The sequence below is a fragment of the Mirounga angustirostris genome, unplaced genomic scaffold (genome assembly GCF_029215605.1).
Source record: "Mirounga angustirostris isolate CCGP_5_RB_7025 unplaced genomic scaffold, mMirAng1.0.hap1 SCAF_11, whole genome shotgun sequence".
NCBI classification, from domain to species: domain Eukaryota; kingdom Metazoa; phylum Chordata; class Mammalia; order Carnivora; family Phocidae; genus Mirounga; species Mirounga angustirostris.
Genome location: NW_026991719.1, coordinates 32,900,504 through 32,908,299, shown reverse-complemented (window position 1 = coordinate 32,908,299; position 7,796 = coordinate 32,900,504). Strand labels below are relative to the sequence as shown.

The window sequence follows — 7,796 nt, the reverse complement described above, 5'->3', positions numbered from 1 at the left end:
CATTAAGCAAGTACACCTGAATAACCAATAACCAGTGGGCCAAAGAAGAAATCAAAGGTAAACCAAGAAATATCCCTAAAGAGACAAAAATGGAATCCCAACATGTCAAAACCTATGGGATGCTGCAAAAGCAGTTTTAAGAGGGAAGTTTATGGCAATAAATGCCTACAGAAACAACTCAAATAAACAACCTCATTTTAATTCTCAAGGAACTAGAAATAGAAAAACAAACTAAGCCCAAAGTTAGTAGAAGGAAGGAAATGGAGACCAGAGCAAAAATAAATAAAACAAATACCAGAGAAATAACAAAAGATCAATGAAACTAAGAGCTGGTATTTTTTTGTAATGATGAAAAAAACTGACAAAAGTTTAGCTAGACTAACTCAGAATAAAAGAGATAGAACTCAAATGAAATCATAAATGAAAGAGACATTACAACTGATACCACAGAAATACAAAGGATCATGAGAGAATACCATGAATAATTATACACCAACAAACTGGATAACCTAGAAGAAATGGATAAATTCCTAGAAACATACAAGCTACCAAGACTGAATCATGAAGAAATACAAATCTGAAGAAACTAAAAAAGAGTAAGGAGATTGAATCAGTAATCAAAAACCTCCCAACACAGAAAACTCTAGAACAAAACATTTAAAGAATTAACCCTGGGGTACTTGGGTGGCTCAGTCCATTGAGTGTCTGACTCTTGGTTTTGGCTCAGATCTCGATATGAGGGTCTTTTTTTTTTTTTTAAGATTTTATTTATTTATTTGAGAGCGAGAGCGCTCATGAGAGGAGAGGGGGGAGGGTCAGAGGGAGAAGCAGACTCCCCGCGGAGCAGGGAGCCCGATGCGGGACTCGATCCCAGGACTCCAGGATCATGACCTGAGCCGAAGGCAGTCGCTTAACCAACTGAGCCACCCAGACGCCCCACGATATGAGGGTCTTGAGATCAAGCCCTGTGTCGGGCTCCCAGCTCAGTGGGGAGTCTCCTTGAAGATTCTCTTCCTCTGCCCTTCCCTCTGCTTGTGCATGCACACTCTCCCTTTCTAATAAATAAATAAATCTTTTTTTAAAAAAAGAAGAATTAACCCCAATCCTTCCCAAACTCTTCCAAAAAATTGGGAAGGAGGGAACACTCCCAAACTCATTTTACAAAGCCAGCATTACCCTGATACCAAGACCAGATAAAGACATCACAAGAAAAATAAAATATAGGCTAATAACCCTAATGAACACAGATGAAAAAATTCTCAACAAAATACTAACAAACCAAATTCAACAGCACATTAAAAGGATCATACACCCTGATCAAGTGGGATTTGTCCCTGAGATTCAAAGATTATTCAATATACACAAATCAATAAATGTAATATACCACATTAATAGAAAAATACAAATCATATGACCAGGGCGCCTGGGTGGCTCAGTCGGTTAAGTGTCTGCCTTCAGCTTGGGTCATGATCTCAGGGTCCTGGGATCGAGCCCTGCATCGGGCTCCCTGCTCAGCGGGGAGTCTGCCTATGCTCCTCTCTCTGCTCGTGCTCTCTCTCTCTCTCAAATAAATAAATAAAATCTTAAAAAAAAATCATATGACCCTTTCAATAGATGTAGAAAAAGCATTTGATAAAATACAAAATCCTTTCATGATAAAAATTCTCACAAATTGGGTATAGAATGAAGATACTTCAACACAGGAAGGCCATACATGACAAGCCCACAGCTAACCTCATACTCAGTGGTGAAACGTTGAAAGCTTCTTCTCTAACATTAGGAACAGGACAAGGATGCTTATTTTCTTCACTTCTATTCACCATAGTACTGGAAGTCCTAGCCAGAGCAATCAGGCAAGAAAAGTAAATAAAAACATCCAAATAGTAAAGGGAAAAGTAAAGTAGACTTTGTTTGTAGATGGTGTGATCTTGCATACAGAGAATCATCAAGACTCCACCAAAACACTGCTGGAACTAATCAATGGATTCAGTAAATTTGCAGGATACAAAAATCAACATCCAGGAAACAGTTGTGTTTCTATACACTAACAACAAAACATCTAAAAAAGAGCCTGGCATGCTGTGGAGGAATGGCTGCTGGTCTGCAGTAGGTTCAGGCCCCCAGCTCGTTGGTGGCTCCCGTGCTCTGCTTCTCCCCACTGAGCTGCTGCCTGGTGAAAAGGAAGCCATTGCACTCCGGGTCACCAGGAACACAAAAGTTAATGTTGAAAATAAGGCGAAGATCAGTATGGCAGGCACAGAGCATGTGCCTCTGGCCATGACTGTGACCTTCAAGCCCGGGCTGAGGCCAAGAACAGCTCTCGGAAACACTGGTAACAAAGTCAGTGAACAACCACAGGCCAAACTGCCTCTGAAAAAAAGGAAGCAAAAGCTTTGGTTCCTGGAAAAGTTATTGCTAAAAAAAATACCTAAACCTCTGGAAAAGGCACCCAAGCCTGTGCCTGAACCAGAGCCAGAACCTTGAGCCCGTTAAAGAAGAAAAACTTACGCCTGAGACGATTTCGACTGATACTCCCTCTCCAAGCCCAGTGGAAACATCTGGATGTACCCCTGCAGAATAATATCTGTATCAGGCATTCTCTGATGTAATTCTTGCAGTGAATGATGTGGATGCAGAAGATGGAGCTGATCCAAACCTTTGTAGTGAATTATGTGAAAGATACTTATGCTGGTCTGAGACAACTTGAGGAAGAGCAAGCAGTCAGACCAAAATACCTATTGGGTCATGAAGTCACCGGAAACATGAAAGCCATCCTTATGGACTGGCTAGCACAGGTTCAAATGAAATTCAGGTTACTGCAGGAGACCATGTACATGACAGTTTCCATTATTGATTGGTTCATGCATAATAATTGTGTGCCCAAGAAGATGCTTCAGCTGGTTGTGGTCACTGCCATGTTTATTGCAAGCAAATATGAAGAAATGTACCTTCCAGAAATTGGTGACTTTGCCTTCGTGACTGACAACACTTACACTGAGCACCAAATCAGACAGATAGAAATGAAGATTCTAAGATCCTTAAAGTTTGGTCTGGGCCGCCCTCTACCCTTGCATTTCCTTTGGAGAGCATCTAAGATTGGAGAGGTTGATGTTGAGCAACATACTTTGGCCAAATACCTGATGGAACAAACTATGTTGGACTACGATATGGTGCACTTTCCTCCTTCTCAGATTGCAGCAGGAGCTTTTAGCCTAGCACTGAAAATTCTCGATAACGATGAATGAACACCAACTCTACAGCATTATCTGTCATACACTGAAGAATCCCTTCTAAATGTTAGGCAACGCCTGGCTAAGAATATAGTCATGGTGAATCGTGGGCTTACAAAGCCCATGACTATCAAGAACAAGCATGCCACATCTAAGCATGCTAAGATCAGCACTCTGGCACAGCTAAATTCTGCACTAGTTCAAGATTTAGCCAAGGCTGTGGCAAAGGTGTAACTTGTAAACATGAGTTGGAGTGCTATAGTAACTGCAAATAAAATTGGCACCATGTGCCATCTGTACATATTATATGTTACCTTTACTTACTTTTAATGAAATTTGTGTTGTGTTCAAAAACAAAAACAAATCTAAAAAAGAAATAAAACAATCCCATTCACGAGAGCATCAAAAATAATAAAATACTTAGGAAGAAATTTAACCAAGGTGGTGAAATATCTGTACACTGACAACTATAAGAATTGGATGAAAGAAATTGAAAAAGATAAAAACAAATGGAAAGGTATCTCATGTTCTGGATCAAGAGAATTAGTATTGTTAAAAATGTCCATATTACCCAAAGCCATCTATATATTCAATGCAATCCTTATCAAAATGCCAAAGACATTTTTCATAGAAATAGAATAAACAATTCTAAAATTTGTATGGAGCTGCAAAAGATCCGGAATAGCCAAAGCAATCCTAAGAAACAACAAAGCCAGAGGCAAACTATGCTACAAAGTTTTAGTAATCAAAACAGTATGGTGCTGGCATAAAAACAGACACATGGACCAATGAAACAGAATTGAGAGCCTAGAGATAAATCCCCACATATGGGGTCAACTAATATTTACCAAGGGAGCCAAGAATACTCAATGGGGGGAAAGGATAGTCTCTTCAATAAGTGGTGCTAGAAAAACTGGATAACCACATAAGAAGAATGAAATTCTTCTATATTACACTACTCGCAAAGATGAACTTGAAATGGATTAAAGACTTAAACATAAGACCTGAAACCAGAAAACTCCCACAGGAAAACCTAAGAAGAAAATTCCTTGACATTGGTCTTGGCAGTGATTTCCTGGAAATGACACCAAAACCACAAACAACAAAAGCAAAAATTAATAAGTAGGACTACATCAAACCAAAAAGCTTCTACACAGTGAAGGAAACAACAAACAAAATGAGAAAGCAAGCTACCGAACGGGGTAAAATGTTTGCAAATCATACTCCAAAACATAGAACTCCTACAACTCAATAGCATAATCAAGCAATCCAACTAAAAATTGGGCAGAGGAATAGACAACTTTCCAACGAAGACATACAAATGGCCAACAGGTACATGAAAAGGTGCTCAACATCACTCATCATCAGGGAAATGCAAACCAAAATCACAATGAGATGTCATCTCACACCTGTTAGAATGGCTAGTATCAAAAAGATAAGAGATAACAAGTGTTGGCAAGAATGTGGAGAAAAGGGACCCCTTGTGCGGTGTTGGTGGAAATGTAAATTGGTGCAGCCACTATGGAAAACAATATGCAGTTTCCTCAAAAAATTAAAAATTAAAAATAGAACTACCCTATGATCCGGCAGTCCCACTTCTGGGTATGTATCCAAAAAAATTGAAATTAGATCTCATAGAGATGTCTGCACTCCCATGTTCACTGCAGCATTATTTCACAAGAGCCGAGATGTGGAACAATCTAAGTGCCCAACAACAGGTGAATGGATAAAGAAGATGATTTATAATTATACAACGGAATATTATTCAGCCATGGGAAAGAAGGAAATTCTGTCATTTGCGACAACCTGGATGAAACTTGAGGGCATAATGCTAAGTGAAATAAATCAGACAAAGAAAGACAAACACTGTATGATCTCACATATATGTGGAATCTATAAAAGTTGAACCCAGAGAAACAGAGTGGTTACCAGGTACTGGGGTGTGGGGGACATTGAGGGATATTGGTCAAAGTATATACAAATTTACAGTTACGAGATGAACAAGTTCTGGGGATCTAAGGTACAGAATGGGATTATGGCTAATCCTGTATTATATACTTGAATGTTGCTAAGAGACTAAATCTTAAATGTTCTCACCCCCCAAAAATCAATGGTAATTAAGGGACAGGACAGAAATGTTAGCTAATGATATAGTGGTAATCATTTTGCAATATATAAAAGTATTAAATCAACCCTTTGTCCATTGTACAGATTATTGAGGTTTAGGAATCCAGATCTTTTGTAACCACCATTGAAATTGATTCGGCGGAATTTCATTAATGTATGCCAAAATGACTGGGTAAAAGGCTATTGGAGAAAATGAGATTCGTACCATCCCAGAGTAGTAAGTCCCAAATGTGACTTACTATTTACAAAAGTAAAATGAAGCTTTTACATTTATAACAGAGAAATCTGGTGATCAAACTTAAAACCGCCAATAACAGGACAAACTGAGAGTACCTACCCCCTAATGCAATGCACTGAGGACACAAAGTCACCTGTACATAGACGATAGAGTAAATAATAGTTCTGTATCAGTGTTAAATTTCTTGGATTTGTTCATTGCCTTGTGGTTATATAGGTAAAAGTTGTTCTTTGGAAAAACATTATTTGGTGAATGATCACGTTGTAATGCTTTAAATATCTTACAATTTTATTGGTCAATTATACCTCAATAAAACTGAAGAAACATTATAAATAATTTATATTTATTTATAATTATATAATTATATTTATATATATAATTTAAAATTATATAATTATAAATTATATTTATATTAAATTTATATTTATTTATAAATATAAATAAATGAAAGTAAAAATGAGCATGAATTGGGTTAACCAGCGTTTCTAAACTAAGATACCACGATATTTTTTTAAAAGATGTTATTTATTCATTTGAGAGAGAGAGACAGAGACAGGGAGAGCACAAGCAGGGGGAGAGGCAGAGGGAGAGATACCAAGATATTTAGATGGCATAAACCAGAGATTTATACCGCCACTGTTACCCAGCTGTTCTTAGTGCATAATCTGTGCCTAGCACAACAGCTTTGAAAATATCCTTGGTTACTTATACCTTGACTAATCTGCTAGTGTAGTATAAAGAACATGGACTTTTTCACCAGAAAGGTGTGCATCAATGTTGACACAGTTACACACTAGTTGTGAGATGGCTTGTGCCGGTCGTTTGTCCTCTGTCCCTCAGCCTCAATTTTTATCAACAAAATTGGGATAAAATGGCTACCTTGCAGTGTCCTAAGGGATTAGCCGAAGTGTATGTAGAATGTTTGGCTTAGCCGAAGGTGTTTTGCTAAATGTTAGCTATTTCTCTTACTGACATTTGTTTCAGGTGCTGTCCTCTCCCCCTGTGGCCGACCCCCCGAGAAGAACACATGCCCACACGTCTACCCATTTCCTAGACCGTGCAGATCCGAACTGATGGACCCATTCAGAACAACGGCCAAGACTGAACCGTGAGCATATGTATATATTCACAATCTGATTTGATGACACCTAACTGCAAAGTTAGAGCCTACAAAACGAGTGGAAGTGGGGAAAAAAAACCAAAAACGGTCTCATACTAGGGCTTCTTTGCCTCTGAGATTCTGTCCCCAACATGAGGTGACACTCTTGTCTCCTACCAGTGCCATGAGGATCACCAGGCCATGAGCAATGGACTCAGTACTCAGTTTTCCCTTCCCAACCCATAAATCATGACACGTTCGGCTCATCACATGCAAAAACACAGACAATCTCAGCCCCACTGGGGCAGAGCACATCTCTGCTATGTGAATCCACCCTTTAATACGAAGAAGATCAATAACACAGACACCAAGAGAGCTCATTTGTTTTAATAGCCGAGCACAGCTTTATTAGTTCTTCCTAGGAATTGTCCCCCAGGCCCCCCCCAAACTATTCAAATACAACAGCTACAAGTATGCAGATTTCATAAATGCAATATTGCAAAAGCAGGGGAACTAAGAAAAGCCTTCTGAGCCTTGAGATTAAAAGCGATGCTTTATCATGCTCTCAGTACCTGTTACTAAGTGCTAAGTCCTGGAAGCCAGAAGAACTCTGCGGGCAGTTGAAAGCCGGCGGCTTGGGAGAAGAATGGAGTAATGAGGAGCACTCTTACACTCATTTTTCATCTCATAACCAGGGTAACACAGGGCAGGGCAGGGCTCTCTGCTATGGTAACTATGTTGGCATCAAGGTAAAAAAAAAAAAAAACAAAACCCTGGACACACACTTTCAGAGCAACAGATGAATCAGTTTTACTTATGCCACAGAGGTTAGAGAAGGCCAAGGTTCTCAGCCGCCTAGAACTGTGGTTCCCCCTCTCGCTCACGCTCTGGTGGAAAGAATTGAGACTGTGAGCACCAGAGCCTGAGTCAGAGTAATAGCACAATAAAAATTTGGTGAATGAATGAACTGATACCTGGGGTGCAGTGTGAACAGGCCGGACCTAAGTCTCTCTGAGTAAAAGCCTTGCTGGGACGTTCTGGGGAGACAACATGCCCACGGCAAGCCTGACTTGTCAGGAGGAACCCGCAGTGACCTGCATGT

At 39.5% G+C, this 7,796-nt stretch overlaps 1 pseudogene; it reads left to right on the top strand.

Moving 5' to 3' along the window:
• The first annotated feature begins 1,980 nt into the window (after positions 1-1,980).
• Positions 1,981-3,485, top strand: LOC123843641 (G2/mitotic-specific cyclin-B1-like; annotated as a pseudogene).
• The last annotated feature ends 4,311 nt before the right edge of the window (positions 3,486-7,796 follow it).